This window comes from Elephantulus edwardii, unplaced genomic scaffold (assembly GCF_000299155.1).
Source record: "Elephantulus edwardii isolate Elephantulus edwardi_28Jun2011 unplaced genomic scaffold, EleEdw1.0 scaffold00007, whole genome shotgun sequence".
Taxonomy (NCBI): Eukaryota; Metazoa; Chordata; class Mammalia; order Macroscelidea; family Macroscelididae; genus Elephantulus; species Elephantulus edwardii.
The window spans coordinates 31,040,984-31,056,697 of record NW_006399757.1 but is presented as its reverse complement, the minus strand read 5'-3'; the positions used below and the strand labels follow the sequence as shown (position 1 = coordinate 31,056,697).

Below are 15,714 nucleotides of genomic sequence, written 5' to 3'. Positions count from 1 at the left end.
GTGCTTAAACAGCAAGGATGCAGTTTTGAAGATGAAGGTGCACCTGACCTAACCCATGCTCTTTTCAACTGCTTCATGTGCATATGGAAGTTGACCAATGAATAAAGATGACGGTAGAAGAACTGATGACTTTTTGAATCATGGGGTTGATGAAGGATATTGAATACAGTATGGAAAGCTAGAAGAATGAACAAATTCTTTTGAGAGACGTACAGCCAGAGGGTGCCTTAGAGAAAAGATGACAAGACTTCATCTCATGCACTCTGGGCATGTTACCTGGAGGGGTCATCAGTTCTCAGAGGAAGATAAAATGCTGGGGAAAGTAAAGGATCAGTGAAAAGAAGTACCTTCAGTAAGATCAACTGACACACTGGCTAAAATATTATGCTCAAACATAACAATGAACATAAGGATGGCACAGGACTGACTGAGCTGTGTTTTGTTTTGTTTTGTTGTATAGACACTGCCGTTAGGAGTCAGATCAGACTCAACAGCACCAATAACAACTTCTGACCACCGCCATACATATAATGTTATAAATTTCATGCACCTATAGTAGCATTTGCAGCAAATTTTGGGTCACTTTCATTGTCCATATAAAAACAGATGGAGCAACTAGATATCAAACACAACAGTTACACATAGCTATGTCAAACTCTCTATGAAGCACTTGTTGTTATACAGTTGGAACCGGCCTATAGTGGACCTTCCAGCACACTTTTGGAGGCAGTATATTACACCAGAGGAGACTATTCATCTTTCTCCCATAGAGAAATCGGTGAATTTGAATCGCGTGTCTTTGGGTTGCCATCATAGCTTCTTGCCACTAAGCCATCAGAGCCCCCTTGTCGTCGTTAGGTGCCAGCGAGTTGAGAGTGACCCACAGTGACCCTGTGAACAACAGATCTGAACCCTGTCCAATCCTATGCCATCCTCATATATTTCCTGATACACTACAGCCCACTGTGGCAGTCACTGTACCAATTCACCTGGTTGAGGGTCTTCCTCTCCTTCTCCATCCCTCCACTCTTCCAAGCATCATGTCCCTCGCCAAGGAATAGCTCCTTGCCTGAAGTATCTGAGGTGAAGCTTTATCATCTTTGGCTCCAAGGAATACTCTGGCTGCACCTTCTCCAAGACATACTTGTTTGTTCTTTTGGCCATCCATGGGATGTTCAGTACTATTCTCCCACACCACAGCTCAAAGCATCAATTCTTCTTCTGTCATCTTTATTCACTATCCAGCTCTCAGATGTATACCACGTGATCGGAAAGACCATGGCCTGGATCAGACACACCTCAGTCCTCAAACTGATATCATTACTCCTCAACAATTTGGAGAGGCCTTGACTGTAAACTTTCCCAGTGAATTATGCCTCCTGATTTCCTGACTGCTGGTTCCAAGGGTGTTGATTTTGGATCCAAGTAAGATGAAGTTGTTGACAGTGTCAATCTTTTCTCCATCTATCATTATGTTGCCTACAGGTCCAGTGGTAAGAATCTTTGTTTTACTGACATTGAGATATAATCCATGTTGAAAGCTGTATTCTTTCATCTTCTGCAACAAGTGCTTCAAGTCATCCTCTCTCTTCAGCAAGCAGGTCACTGATGAATCTTCCTCCGATCCTGATGTCATATTCTTCTATTTTTATTTTTTTTAGTGACACTTTATTTTGTTGTTATTATGTTCTGTTGGGGTTAAATCCAACCAGCACAGGAGGAGATTGCCCATCCTTCTCCAGTGGAGCATCTGGTGGATTCGAACTGCACACCTTCGGGATTGCAGAACAGCTTCTTGCCACTAGGCCACCAGAGCTCCCTTGCCATATTCTTCTTCACAGAGTCCAGCTTCTCAAATAATCTTCTCAGCACACAGATTAAATAGGTATGCAGAGAGAACACAACTCCCTTCTTAATTACCCTTGCACTGTTCGCACAACAGCTTCTTAGCCTAAGTATAGGTTTAGCATAAGCGCAATTAAGTACTCCGGAATTCCCATTCTTCTCAATGTCAGCCATAACTTGTTATGATCCACAAAGTCAAATGCCTTTGCATGGTCAATAAACTCTTTACTAGAGCTCCCTTATGAAGCAATAATGTCTCAAAATCTATATACTGTTGGCTGTGTTTGTTTGGTTAATTTATATTTAAATGTGACAAGGTCAGAGATTCCCGTACCAAGACAGGAACAATTCTCTTTCTTTTCTGCAGAAGAGAGGAAGGATGTTGAGCAGTTAGGTGACCAAAAAAAAAAAATCACCACAAAAAACCAAAAACCAACAAACAAATAGAACATATTACTGGCTCTTGCAGATCAGCATCTGTCATATGAAACCCAGAGAAATGGGGCAATTGGGGAGATGATGTTTAAACCAAGTGATGAATACCTTCCTAGAAAGTCTTACTGTAACCTTATTAAAGTGTAATAGCAGGTTTACAGGCTTTGGTAATTAGTAACATCAATGCATATTAATTCTATAGTATGATTATAAATGCTAATTTATGATGGAAAATAGACTTGCCCCAGTAAGATGTGAAAAGGACTTTGTTGTATGTTTTTAAGTTGATTCCTACTCGCAGCAACCCTACAGGACAGAGGAGAAATGCTGATAGAGTTTCACAGGCTATGATCTTTATGAGAGCAGAGTATCAGGTCATTTCTGCCACAGAGTGGCTGGTGGGTTCAAACCACCAATCTCTCCGTGAGTAGTCACGTGCCACCGCGGCTCACTAAGAACTTTCTTACTTGGAAAGCCTAACAAATCCATTCAGTGGACGGATTTCTATTTTGATTTGGAGAAAGCTCCATTTTGTTTCGAGAACTACAATGCAAGAAATGAACTGAATGGTTACATACAGCATTACGAAAATTATCTGTACCTATATATAAGATCTACTTCATTTGCAATTACAGCTACACTGCTTACAAAAAATCCCACAAATCCTGAAAATCAATTATAATAAACTTCTCTTATTTATATTCCCATTGCAGAGTTTCTCTAATTCTTCTCTCTTAGCCTTTTAAGCAGCTAAGTCTTTTCTGCCCTACCCAAGCCACTTATGCACAGTTAATAAACATTTTCTTCTTGTATTTCTCCAATGATTCATTTGCACATTTTGACACAGCTATTGCTGGTCAGTCAGAACTGACCCACTGGCAACTCCCGGTGGGTTTTCAGAGTCAGTTACACAGGAAGAGCTTGCTCATCCTTCTCCCATGGAACAGCTGGTAGCCTAGAACCATGTGCCTTTGGGATTATAGTGCAGCTTACCAGTAGGCCACCAGAGCTCCCTTGATTATCCCTAATATATACCCTATGTAGGCGAAAAACTGAGGTTAAAGAACTTCCTTAAATTACCTTTAAGCCACCAAGTAAACTCATTAAAGAATATCATCAAATTCACTTGGGTTTTTAATATAAAAGGGCAACTTAACCCTTAAAAAAAGTACTAATCGTCAATCCAACCAACAAATTCATTTCTTTAAACTGTTCATTTTCTTAAAGTAGGGCACATCTGAAATGACTTTAAAAATAACTGGGGTTTTCTTCCTTTTCTTTTTAAAAACTTTATTATTTTCCTACTAGTTTATTTACAAAACTCAAATACAAATTGAACAAATTCTTTCAATTTCTCTCACCCCCCATCAAATTGTACAACTCAATGATTAATCCCCCTCACCACCCCCATCAAATTGTACGACCCATCGATTAATCCCCCTCTCCCCCTGCACATCCACCTCATTCTGCTTCCAGCCTTCTCATCCCTCTTGGATCCTTATACTCATTCTACAATAACCATTTTATACAATATTTATCCTTGTGGGACTGAGTTAGTTCATTCAGCATAATGCTCTTCAGTCCCTCCCAAGCGAGGTAATAATTTACAAAGTTATTGCTCCTGCGTGCTGCATAGTATTCCATTGTGTGAATGTACCATAATTTCTCAATCCATTCATTTGTGGTTGGACATTTGGGCTGGCTGTTTCCATATTCTTGCAATGGTGAGTAATGCTGCTATGAACACTGGTGTACAAATCTCAGTTTGTGTCTCAGTTCTAATTTTCTCAGGGTATATTCCCAGTAGTGGAATCATATGGCTGTTACTGGAGTGAAATGGCGCCTCACTGTGGTTCTGTTAACTGTTTTTAAAGTTAAAGTTAAAAGCATGAACTTCTGCAGTGACATGGGCTCTGCAGCTGGAAAACTGGTGAGCATAACCTACCTGGGCAGATTACTGAATTTCTTCAAGCCTTAGTTCATGCAAAATGAAGAGAATCTATCCCTAGTGCAGAAGAGTTTTTGTTAGAGTTAGATTAGAGCTACAGCAGTTGCAGCAATACCATGAATGCCCAGGCCGCATAATTTGGTGAGGTGCTGAAATAAGAGCTTAGCTTTCATTCTCTTTCTAAAATATCACTGCAGAGCTCTTTACACTAAAGGTAAATGTGGTATCAACTGTCTTATTTTGAAACGAATCAGATATCCAAAGTATGAAAGACGGAAATACAAAAGAAAAATACAAATATGCCTGAAACTCGTTTTTGTGCGAGCCAAACATCTGCACAACATACATTCACCTGTAAAAATCTTAATGCCCTGTTAAATAGGCAAACACTTTACATAGAGACTGTGGGAAATAATTTAGGAATTGAATCTTTTAAATTTACTTTCAAATCACTGGTAAGTCAAAATAATATCAGTTTTTAGTTGGAAGAAAAAACAAAGTATTTGAACATATGAAGTGAGAGGATAGTACTGTCAGCAAGGCACTAGTAAATTAATCTGAACTGTCCATAACACACAATCTGATGAAAATACATGCTAAAACCTGCAAAAAAAGATTCTCTAAATAAGTATCAAGTTTTCAAAAATGAAGAGATAAAGCCTATCTCATAGGTTTTTATTCTAAAATGACTACCGGGGGGGGGGGGGGAGCCAGTAAGAAATTCAGTACTACACAAGACTAGGGATTAATGATGCATGCTTCTGTGAAGATGAATAAAGACAGAGAAAAGAAATGTACCCTCCCAGGAACACATCCACACCACAAACTGACTGCTAAGAGCCACGGTGTTTCTAAGACGTTTCTCTCAGTAACCCTGGGCTCTTATTTGCATTACACTCTCCAATTTGAATTCAGGTTGCTGAGTAATAGAAGGTGCCTGCACCTAAATTTGTTTTCTAGCTTGGAAGAAGGACTCTGTGTCAACAAATTTTAGTCTCATAGAACTAAATATCTAGGCCAAATGTGTTTCAATGTTAATTCATGCCAAAAGCCATCTGGAACATGGCATAGAAAGGGATTCTGAGGTTGCATGCAAAATCAATGCAATCAACTTTAGATACACTCCTCCTCCCCTCACCAACCAATCTCTCCACTTTTATTTCATGTCTCAAATATAATTAATTTTGTTAACTTGCAAGAAACAAGATTACAAGAAACAATAGAAGATTAATTTTGTGAATTAATTTTTAAAAGCATACTTTGAAAAAAAGCATACTTTGATAAGGAACCTTGAGAAATAACCCTTTATTATCTTTATTCTAATTTAAATATTTGAACCATTAATAATCACTAAGATGGATTCAGACTAGGAGAAAGTGAAGAAAAGCATTTATTTTTTTAAGATGTCAGAGATTTAGGTTCTGACCTGTTAATTTAATGGAAATACTTTAGTGTTAATACAAATTCTTTATCTGGTTATTGTCATTTATTTTAGAGTGAAGTAAGTTCTGCTTTATACAGTTAAGTCAACCTAGACATTCAATGTGCTCTGATCTCTTTTAAATATTTTTATTAGTTTGTATTCATATATACTGGGTTTCATGCTGGTACACTGTATTTTATAAAATCCTTCATTACACTGATTCATTCATATACACTTGTACATTATTTTATACAATCATTCACATATATTTTGTAGAATTAAGTACTATTATTCTATGTTTATTAACACCCAGTCTTTTCAAGTCCCCACTGAATCTTTTTTATACCTTCTCCCAACCACCTACTAATTGATATCCTAATGATTTCCCTCCCCTTTACCACCCCTTTCTCCCTTTTCCCTTGCCCTTTTGAAGATTTATACACTCTTGTTCAGTTATTCTTCTATTTTGACAATAATGGTTTTACTCAGTCTTTTTAAATGGAAAAATTAGGAATAAAGTTAGATTTTTAATAATTGTATAAAACATATTTTGTTGTATACCATGGAGTTGCAACTAACCCATTGGTGACCCCCAGTGGGTTTTCAGAGGCAGTTAATTACACAAAAGAAGACTGCCCATCCTTCTCCCACGGAGCAGCTGGTGGCCTCAAACTGCACACTTTCGGGACTGCAGTGCAGTTTCTTGCCACTAGGCCACCAGAGTTCCCTATAAAACACATAAATTTGGAAAACCATTTTTCATTTCCTTCTAAGTGTCAATTTTATATTTATATTGCTAATGTATTTTGTACAATATCATAAAATATTTTCATGCTTTTGTCTTAGACATTTCCAAAGATTAGGGGGTTTTTAGCCATCTTAATTAAGTTACATAGTTCAAATCTGATGTTCATTTAAAGCTCTGAGTATCGAAATGCTTTTATTTACTTACAAGCAAGAATAAGGACCATATAAACTGATTTCTATTTAATTAAAATTCAACTATAAAATAATAAATGATTTCAAAAATCAACTATTGTCATGGATATATTTATGACCCAAAAGTACTATTTTCCTTTCCAAGATTAACTTAAACAAATAAATTTTAAAACCCCTCTATTTCTACTGAGTAGATTCTGATTCATAGTGCCCCTACAGGATAAGGTAAAACTACCCTACAGGATTTCCAAGGCTCTGGTGGCCTTGTGGTAAGAAGCTGCTCTTGAATCTGAAAAGCATGCTGTTTGAGGTCTTCAGCTGCTCTGATGGAAAAGGATGGGCAGTCTCCTCTCATGCAATTAACTGCCTCTGAAAACCTGCTGGAGGGTCAGCTATGGGTTGGTTCTGACTCTATGGTACACAATAACAACCACCACCACAAAGTGTAAGGAAGCAGAAAGCCACATCTTTCTCTCACAGACCCACTGATAGATTGATTCACACTTTTCACTTAGGCATCAAACAGTCATTGTGCCTTGAGTTTTTAGGATTAACATAATCCTTCTTTAACAGCTGCTTATGTTCATACCTGCTAGTCCTCTTACAAAACATGCTCATATTTCCATTTTCTTTGACAAAGTTGTTAAGTAATGCAAACACAAATGTAAAAACATATCATGTTTCTACATTATTTCTGAATACTGAAAAAACAAAGGGGACTTTGTTGTTGTTATGTGCCATTGAGTCGTCTGCGACTCATAGCGACCCTATCTATGTACAAGAGCCCTAAATGCTGTTCTATCCTGTGCCAACCTCGCTGTCTCAAACACACTCATTCCCATCACCCATTCACAGAATTGATCCATCTCATCGAGGGTCTTCCTCTCCTGCGCCGTCCCTCCACTCTCCCAAACATGATGTCCCTCTCCAAGGACCAGTCCCTCCTTGCAACATGCCCAAAGTATGTCAGACGAAGCTTCAGAATCCTTGACTCCAGGGAACATTCTGGCTTCACCCTCTCCAGGACAAACCTGTTTGTTCTCCTAGCAATCCATGGTATATTCAATACTCTTCTCCAGCACCACAGCTCAAAGGCGTCAATTCTGTTTCTATCATCACTATTCACTGTTAGATACCCTCAATTTAAAAAACAAAGCAAACTCATTGCCCAACTCATCATTCATAGTGACCCTTTATTCAGGTTTATTTACAAAGTTTGTAGACATTGTTTTTGTCTTTGGAAAAGGACATTATGCTCAGAAAAGCAGAGCTGACAAAGGAGAAGAAGACCTTTAATGAGATGGACACAGTGACCTTAACAATGGCTGGCGTGTGGCAGAGATGGCGAGGACGGTTCAGGCTAGGGCCGGGTTCAGATCTGTCATTCACAGATCACTATGAACAACAACAAATCCTCAGCATTAACACAGCTCCATCTTCTGTATCACATGCACTCCAGAAATGTCTGACCATCTTAGACTAACAAATCCTACATCTAAAATGCCTACACAGAATAAATTAAATTTACATAAACAACTTTACACAAGGACCATCTTTCACCCTGCTTTTTCTATTTAATAAAAAGACTAACTTGAGATGCCACATTTACAAAAAAGGGAACAAAATCACCTAAATGATGTACCTTTAAAAAAAGAGAACTGGAAAATGCAAATTATTAATACAAATGTGAAAATGCAAATGAAAACATGTATGAACATATGTATAAAAATTGAACCCTCATGTTTTATGGCCAATACCTGGTCAAGTATTTTTTTATTTTTAACAAGAGAAAAAAGGTACGGGTGAGCTGCCTAATGTTGTCCAGAATGAATGCAAGTATCCAAATTACAGTCTTTTTTCACTTAAATAAGATGGCAAAGAGAATTTATTAAATCTTCAAAGAATGAAATAAAATTTAAAGTCTAAAATTATTTGTTAAATATGAGTCGATGGCCATGGCGTTTTCAAAGTAAAACACCCAAAGCAAGTACAAAAACTTCAACCAGAAAACTAATAATTGTGTGGTTTCCCCCCAAGTGCACCCAGCTGCAGCTTTCTAAGCTCTTAATTCATGTTTCACACTCAGTAGATGTTACGCAAAGTGGTTTTTCTTTCTTTTTTTTTTAAAAAAAAAACACTAACATGAGCCAACAGTATCAAATAGCACAATAATTCTCCTGTAATCCTCAATTATGTAAGAATACAGATAAGCAACATGAACTACCAGATAAAGGAGATACTTTGGGAAGAAAAACATCATAATAAACTTTTTAAAAAATATATGCTTGACTCTTCAGCTTCATTTATGCACCAGGAGCAGAAGTAATGCACCAGCTTAACACAAACTCAGGAACTGAAATGACACAAAGGGTTTTTTCTCATTTTAAAATATATTACTAAAGTGCTTCCAGTCAAGATGGAGATACAGAGACTGAACTTGCACTCTTGTAAAAAAACCAGGTAAACTATGTGATACTGCAGTTTTCAGACAGCAACTGGCAGAATAAGAGAGAGGCAAAGGAGGCTGGTAAGCCAAGAGCTGCCTGAGTTGCTGGACATTCCAGGCTGGAGCACAGTGGGAGGGATTCAGGGCATGCAGTCCCCCTGAGCAGAAGACTTGGGGCTGGACATTTCAGAGTCCACACTGGCTACAACTCATGCCAGAGAGAAGGAGAGGGCCCACTGGTATTGATCAGCGCATGAATGTGAAAAGCTATCGCAATCCAGGCAGAGAGATCAGAAAAGTACTCTCTCTTTACCCTCAATTCAGAACCAACTCATCACTGACCCTCCAGTGGGTTTCCAGGAGGCTGTAAATCCCACAGGAGGACATTTCCCATCTTTCTTCTAAGGAGCTGCTGGTGGATTCAAGCCACCACGGCACCACCTTTGAGTTTGCTGTGCAACTCCACAAAGACTAGGCAACTAGGAGACTATTGCTGAAACAGCCAGTATGAGTTCCCACCAGCCAGGCTGGGGAAAACTTCCTAATGCATAGGGCGCTGTCTAGAGTACGCTGGTGGAAACCGCCAACGGAGTGGAGCACAATCGGCCCTTGGAACCACAACACAAGGCAAACCCCAGGGTAGGAGAGAATATACCTGTAAAGCTTAATTAAGTCTGACAAATCACTTGTACCTAGAATATAATTCTTAGAAACTGCAAGACAAGCAATCCAGAGGGGGGAAAAACCGGGCAAAATATCTGAAGAGACATGTCATCAAAGGAGATATATAGATAGCAAATAAGTACATGAAAAGACAATCCAGTATTATTAGCTACTACTGTTAGGTGCTGGTGAGTTAAGTACAACTCATAGCAACCCTATGAATGAGTCTGAACCCTGTCCTAACCATGTTCTTCATCTCTGACATTCTTGATGAGCCCACTGCTGCAGTCGCTGCATTAATCCAGTTCACTGAGGGTTTTCATCTCTTTTCAAGCGTGATATCCCTCCTAACAACGTGTCCAAAGTATGTGAGATGATGTTGCTGGAGGGTCGGCTATGAGTCGGTTCTGATTCTACAATACGTAACACCACCAGCACCGCCACCACCACCAGTTATTAGGGAAATGCAAACAAAAATGAAAATGAGGCATCATTACAAATCCATTAGGATAGCTGCAGCTTAAAAAGGCTGACCGCACCAAGTAAGGAGCCCTAACGGCATAGTGCGTTACATGTCAGGCCTACGTTTCAAATTCACCAGTAGCTCCTCAGGACAAAGTTGGGGAGTCTTTTTCCTTAAAAGTTTACAGCCTCAGGCACCTCCTAAAGAGTTTTCAACAAAAACAACTTGATGGCAGAGATTTGGTTTGGGTTTTTCAGGACCATACTAATGTTGGCTAGAATGTGAAACAACTCAACTCTCACATGCAGTTAGAGGGACAACTGTCTGGTAGGTTCTTAAAAAGAAAAACATATAGGGGAGCTCTGGTGGCCTAGTGGCAAGGAGCTGCAACTACAATCCCAGAGGCGCAAGGTTCGAATCCACCAGATGCTCTGCCGGGAAAAGGAGGGACAGTCTCCTCCTGTACCAGTCAGATCTGATTTGATGGTACACGCACAAAATAATTATAAAATAAATTTTAAAAAAAGAAGAAGAAAAACATATGCCAACCATATGACCCAGCGATTCTGTTCCTGTCCCAGAGAAGGGAAGGAGTATGTTCATACAAAGACTGTAACTTTCCAGAGCAGTTTTATTTGTAATAATCCCACACTGGGAAAAACCCAACACATATCCTAAAAGGTGAAGAGAGAAATCATTTGACATATCAGTCACAAAAAGAAATGAACTATTAATATATACAACATGGTAGTATTTCACAATCACTGTGTATTCAACCCAAAGGCATGCAGTTAGAATCTGCCAGGTGCTAGCTGAAAAAAAGATGTGCAATCTCCTCTCATGTGATTTAGTGCTTTGAAAACCCGCTAGAAGATAAGCTATGGGTTAGTTCCAACTTGACAGTACATAACAGCAGCAGCATAGATTTTATTAGCCCTGCTTCTAATGAAGAGAGGTGTTTGGTGTTTATTATAAAATCAACACAAATCATTAAAGCAGAAATAAAAAAAATTAAATTGGAGCTGGGAGATAGGCCAAGGACATAGATTTTCCTTGGCATAAGATTGTCTGTGCATAGTCTATATCTCAATGTTTTCTACTTCAAAGAGCTAGGTCAATTTCCTTGGCTGACTCCAAATACTTCCTTTCCATTCCCACGCAGGCCTTTCCTCAAAACACTTCTTCACTGGAACATCCTCATCATTCTTCCTCAACAAATTTCTGCCCGAGATCACTGTCATCATGATGATGACAGCAATTTCTTTTTTTAAAAAAGAAATGACTACTTATTAAACACTTATGGTAAGACAAACTATTTAAAGATAAATGTTGCCAAGAGGAACCAGTCCTTGGAGAAGGACATTATGCTTGGAAGTGTGAAGGGACAACACAAGAGAAGAAGATTCAGGAAGAAAGGAAGACCCGAGATCTCACATGGATTGACACAGTAACTGGGATAATGTGGGTAGGTGTGTCAGAGACAGTGAAACTAGCTCAGGCTAGGGCTGAGTTCAGAGCTACGGTGCATAGGGTCTCTATGAGTTACAGTTGACTTGACAACACAATAATAACAAAGTTAGGATTAAAAGTCAACTCAAATCTTACAGAGAACTCTTTTGGTGAAAACAAATTTTCTTAAGAATGGGTTACAAATTACACAGGTAATAAGTCTGTTGCATCAGGGGTAGGAGGAAACAGGGAATAAACAAATGACTAATCAACACCAGCCTCCAGAAAACAAGCCAGGATTTCGTGAAAACTTTGAGAAGACTTTGTCTTGGAAGTAGTGAAAAGTCACCACATGATTTCATGCACAAGCTGATTATGTGAAATGTACAGTTTATAGAAAAGACTGAATTAGAGTGGGTGTAATACTGAAATCAAGAAAGTATTTAGGAGGTAGATGCTAAAATCTAAGAGAGAGGAGACACTGGGTAGTCGGAGATGGGTGGGAGAACAGTGGGGGAGCTAACATAGCAAGCAACAAAAATCAACAAAATATAATGATGGAGGTAGAAGGTGAGGGAGATGACATCTAGTTACTCCCAGGTTTGTAACGTCAATGGATGACGGTAGGACTGACTAAAACTGGGAGCAGAAGAGAAAAGAAGACTGAGAATATTATTACAGATCTGTACATGCTGAGTATCAAAGGCATTGTTCTAGGAAATGAGGGAAGAGTACTAAAATACACAGAATTCCAAACCTTAGAGATGTAAGAGTCAAGACAGACAGTAAAAATGTCCTATCCAGAAGCAACTAGACATGTGGATCTGAATTTAAAACCCAGTCAGTCTACTTATGTGAACCTTTTCCTTACTTAGTACCATTCAACAATCAGTATTAAGTAAATATTGTTCCTAGCTAAACAACCAAACCAATCACTCCACTGCTGTCAAGTGAATTATGATTAAAGTAACCTTGCAGGACGCTTTCCAAGTCTCTAAGTCTTTACGGAGGTGGACGACCACGTCTGACTTCTGCAGAGGGAGGGGCTGCGGGGTTGGAACCATCACCCTTTTGGTTATCAGCCGAATACTTAAGCCAGTGTCCCCAAGGCACCTTATGTTCCTGGTACATCTAGTTAAACTCCACTGAACCCTAACTTCAGAGAGTTACCAAAAAGATAAGAAAGAACTAGTTGTGAGGAATCAACTACTGGAAACTTTAAATTATAAAGTTCTCAGATTACAATGGACTAAAGTAACAGGCTGAAATAAGGTTTGGTGCAACTCTGTGCAGATGGAAACGCTGCCCTATCCTGGTCATCCTCGTGATCTGTCGTGCTCAGTTTCACTGTTGCAGTCACCGTGTAATCCATCATGATGTCTTTTTCCAAGGACAACACGTGTTCCTGACAACATGCCCAAAGTACGTGAGGCGAAGTTTCATCATCCTCGCCTCTAAAGAAGGGGTTTCAGTCCGTTTGTTCTTTGGCTGGTCTATGGTATATCTAATACCCTTTGCCATCACAACAATGCAAAGGCATCAATTCTTCTTGGGTCTTCTTTATGGACCAAAATAATGGTTTTAAATCACACTAAATATTTGTTTCACTGCTGCCATCTTACGTTAAAAAAAGGAACTACACCACCCAAACCGCCCTTATTCCAAAATCTCTGTAGATGTTCATTGAAATGAAAAATAAACAACCTAAATTTTAAAAATAAATAAATAAATAAATCTCGCTGCCGTGGAGCTGTTTCCAACTCCTACTGATCTGTCTTAAGGTTTGAGAGGCTGTAAATCCTAATGAAAGAAATTATTTTTATTCCTCAGATCTGCCAGTGGATGTGAATCAACAAACATGCAGCTGTTTGGTTAAAAGAACAACTTGTTACAGACTGTGTCATGAAAGCTCCCTCATTTCAATTAAGAACTCTGAAAATAAACTGGAAAGCCAGTAAAAAGGATCATTTAAAAGGCTGGGTTATAATGTTATAATGTCATTATAATAACAACAAATATTACATATAAGAATTAATTTTGATATCTAGAAGGATTTCTGACCAAAATGAAAGATCTTTCCAAGGTGATTAATTACAGTCAAGCACATAACCCTTGTTTTGGGAAACCAGGGAGTGAGTGACTTGTTGAATTGCCCCAATCTACAAAGAAAAACAGATGTTAATAGAGAGTGCAGGTATACTGAATAAAATCCCCCAAACCACACAACCTGTCAAAGATCAATCCTGACTCTCAGCAAAACATTGGTCAGAGTACTGTCTGTAGGGTTTCCAAAACTAGACATCGGAACAAAAACAAAAAACTTCAACTTTCTCTCATGCAGCAGTTGTTGTTGTGTACCAGTGAGTCGGAATGATCCGTAGCTGACCCTCCAGTGGGTTTTCAGAGGCAGTAATTGCACAGGAGAAGACTGCCCATACTACTCCAACAGAGCAGCTACTGGACTCAAACTATGTGCCTTCAGGATTGTAGTGTAGCTTTTGACCACGAGGCCATTAGAGCTCTCTCATGCAGCAGCTGTTGTTGTGGACCAGAGTCTAAACCAAACCATAGCAGACCCTCCAGCGGGTTCTCAGAGGTAGTTAATCACCCAGAAGGAGACTGCCCATCCTTCTCCTGTGGAGCAGCTGATGGACTCGAACCAAGTGCCTTCGGGATTGCAGTGCAACTTCTTGCCACTAGTCCACCAGGGATCCCTAATGCAGAAGCTACTGGGTTTGAATTTCCCACTTTCTACTGAGCATCCAAATTCTTTAATCATTGCACCACCAGGGATCAAGAGATTTCATCAGTAAATTCAGTCTGCTTTTCTAATCACCAGTGCAAATAGTCGCTTAAATTTACTTACATCTAAAAGGAGTAAATAGTAAACTTATTGTTTTTAATTTAACACTGAGAGGATTAAGAAGAAAAACAAAACAATCCAAGAGTCAAGGATACTAAATTTGGAAGCTAGTTTAACTAAAATGTTGAAATTTGTTAATTAACATTATGCACAATATCCAATTTTTCCTTAAGTAATATGTTACTAAATTTCTGCCTAAAAAACCTTGAATTGACAGTGAAGAATATACCTGATTTAATGGTAATATATAAATATCTCAACTTGTACACATATCATTCCAACATGGAGTGAGAAAGGGATGGAGAAAGTACAGCCTGAGAACCCTACAATTCCATGAAAGACCAAACCTCAGACATGTCATATCAGTGACAAAATACTAGCGTTTATGTTTATTTTTTAAAACATAAAATTGAAATACAAAAGATTTTAAGAATTTTAAGAAAAAAGTTAATAATTTGATAAAACATCAAGACAGACACAAATATAAACTATTTTATTAAAAATCCTAATTGGTAGAGAGTTGTGCTGCCAACCCTAAGGTGGTTGTTGTTGTTATGTGCCGTCGAGTCGTTTGCGACTCATAGCGACCCTATGTACAACAGCCCCAAACCGTGCTCTATCCTGTGCCAATCTCTTTGCCTCTGACACACCCATCCTGATTATCCCAGTCATTGAATCAATCCACCTCATACAGCGTCTTCCCCTCCTGCACTGTCCCTCTACTCTACCCAGCATGATGTCCCACCAGCTGATCTAAGGGACAAAGACAGGCAACCTCTTCCAGGGTAATTTATAGCCTCTGAGAAACTGCTGGAGGGTCAGCTATGATTCGGTTCCAACTTGCTGGCAATGAGTTTTCTGGGGTTTCTATTAAAAACCTTCCTATTATTCCCTCCTGGTTGAACATTTGCTGTTACTCTTAATTTTTACAATCCACACATCATTAGTCAGTGGACTGTATTTTTTTGTAGAGAAATTGGATAGAAGTCTTTTAAGTGTACTTTGCCCCACCCCCTCCTTAACCTATGTAAGAAGATTTGAACTTAGATTTGCTAAGGTTTTGTTTTTTTAAAGTAAGTTTCACCCTTAGTCTTTTAGCATAGCCAGTCCCTGAAAACCATCTGCCAGATTCTACAACCATCACTGAGAAACATCTGTTGACCTTCCTTCTTAAGTTAGAAAAGCAGACAACAGCCAAACCAATTTCCTGTCATAAAGGGTCATACTCCCTCCTTAAACT

General features: G+C 38.9%; 1 protein-coding gene and 1 pseudogene across 2 annotated transcripts in view; both read right to left on the bottom strand.

Annotated features, from left to right (window-relative positions):
- Positions 1–12,675, bottom strand: part of LOC102871409 — a 16,115-nt pseudogene extending 3,440 nt beyond the window's left edge.
- Positions 1–15,714, bottom strand: part of MINPP1 (multiple inositol-polyphosphate phosphatase 1) — a 39,222-nt gene that overhangs the window by 4,479 nt on the left and 19,029 nt on the right. The gene's annotated exons all lie outside the window — the stretch shown is intronic.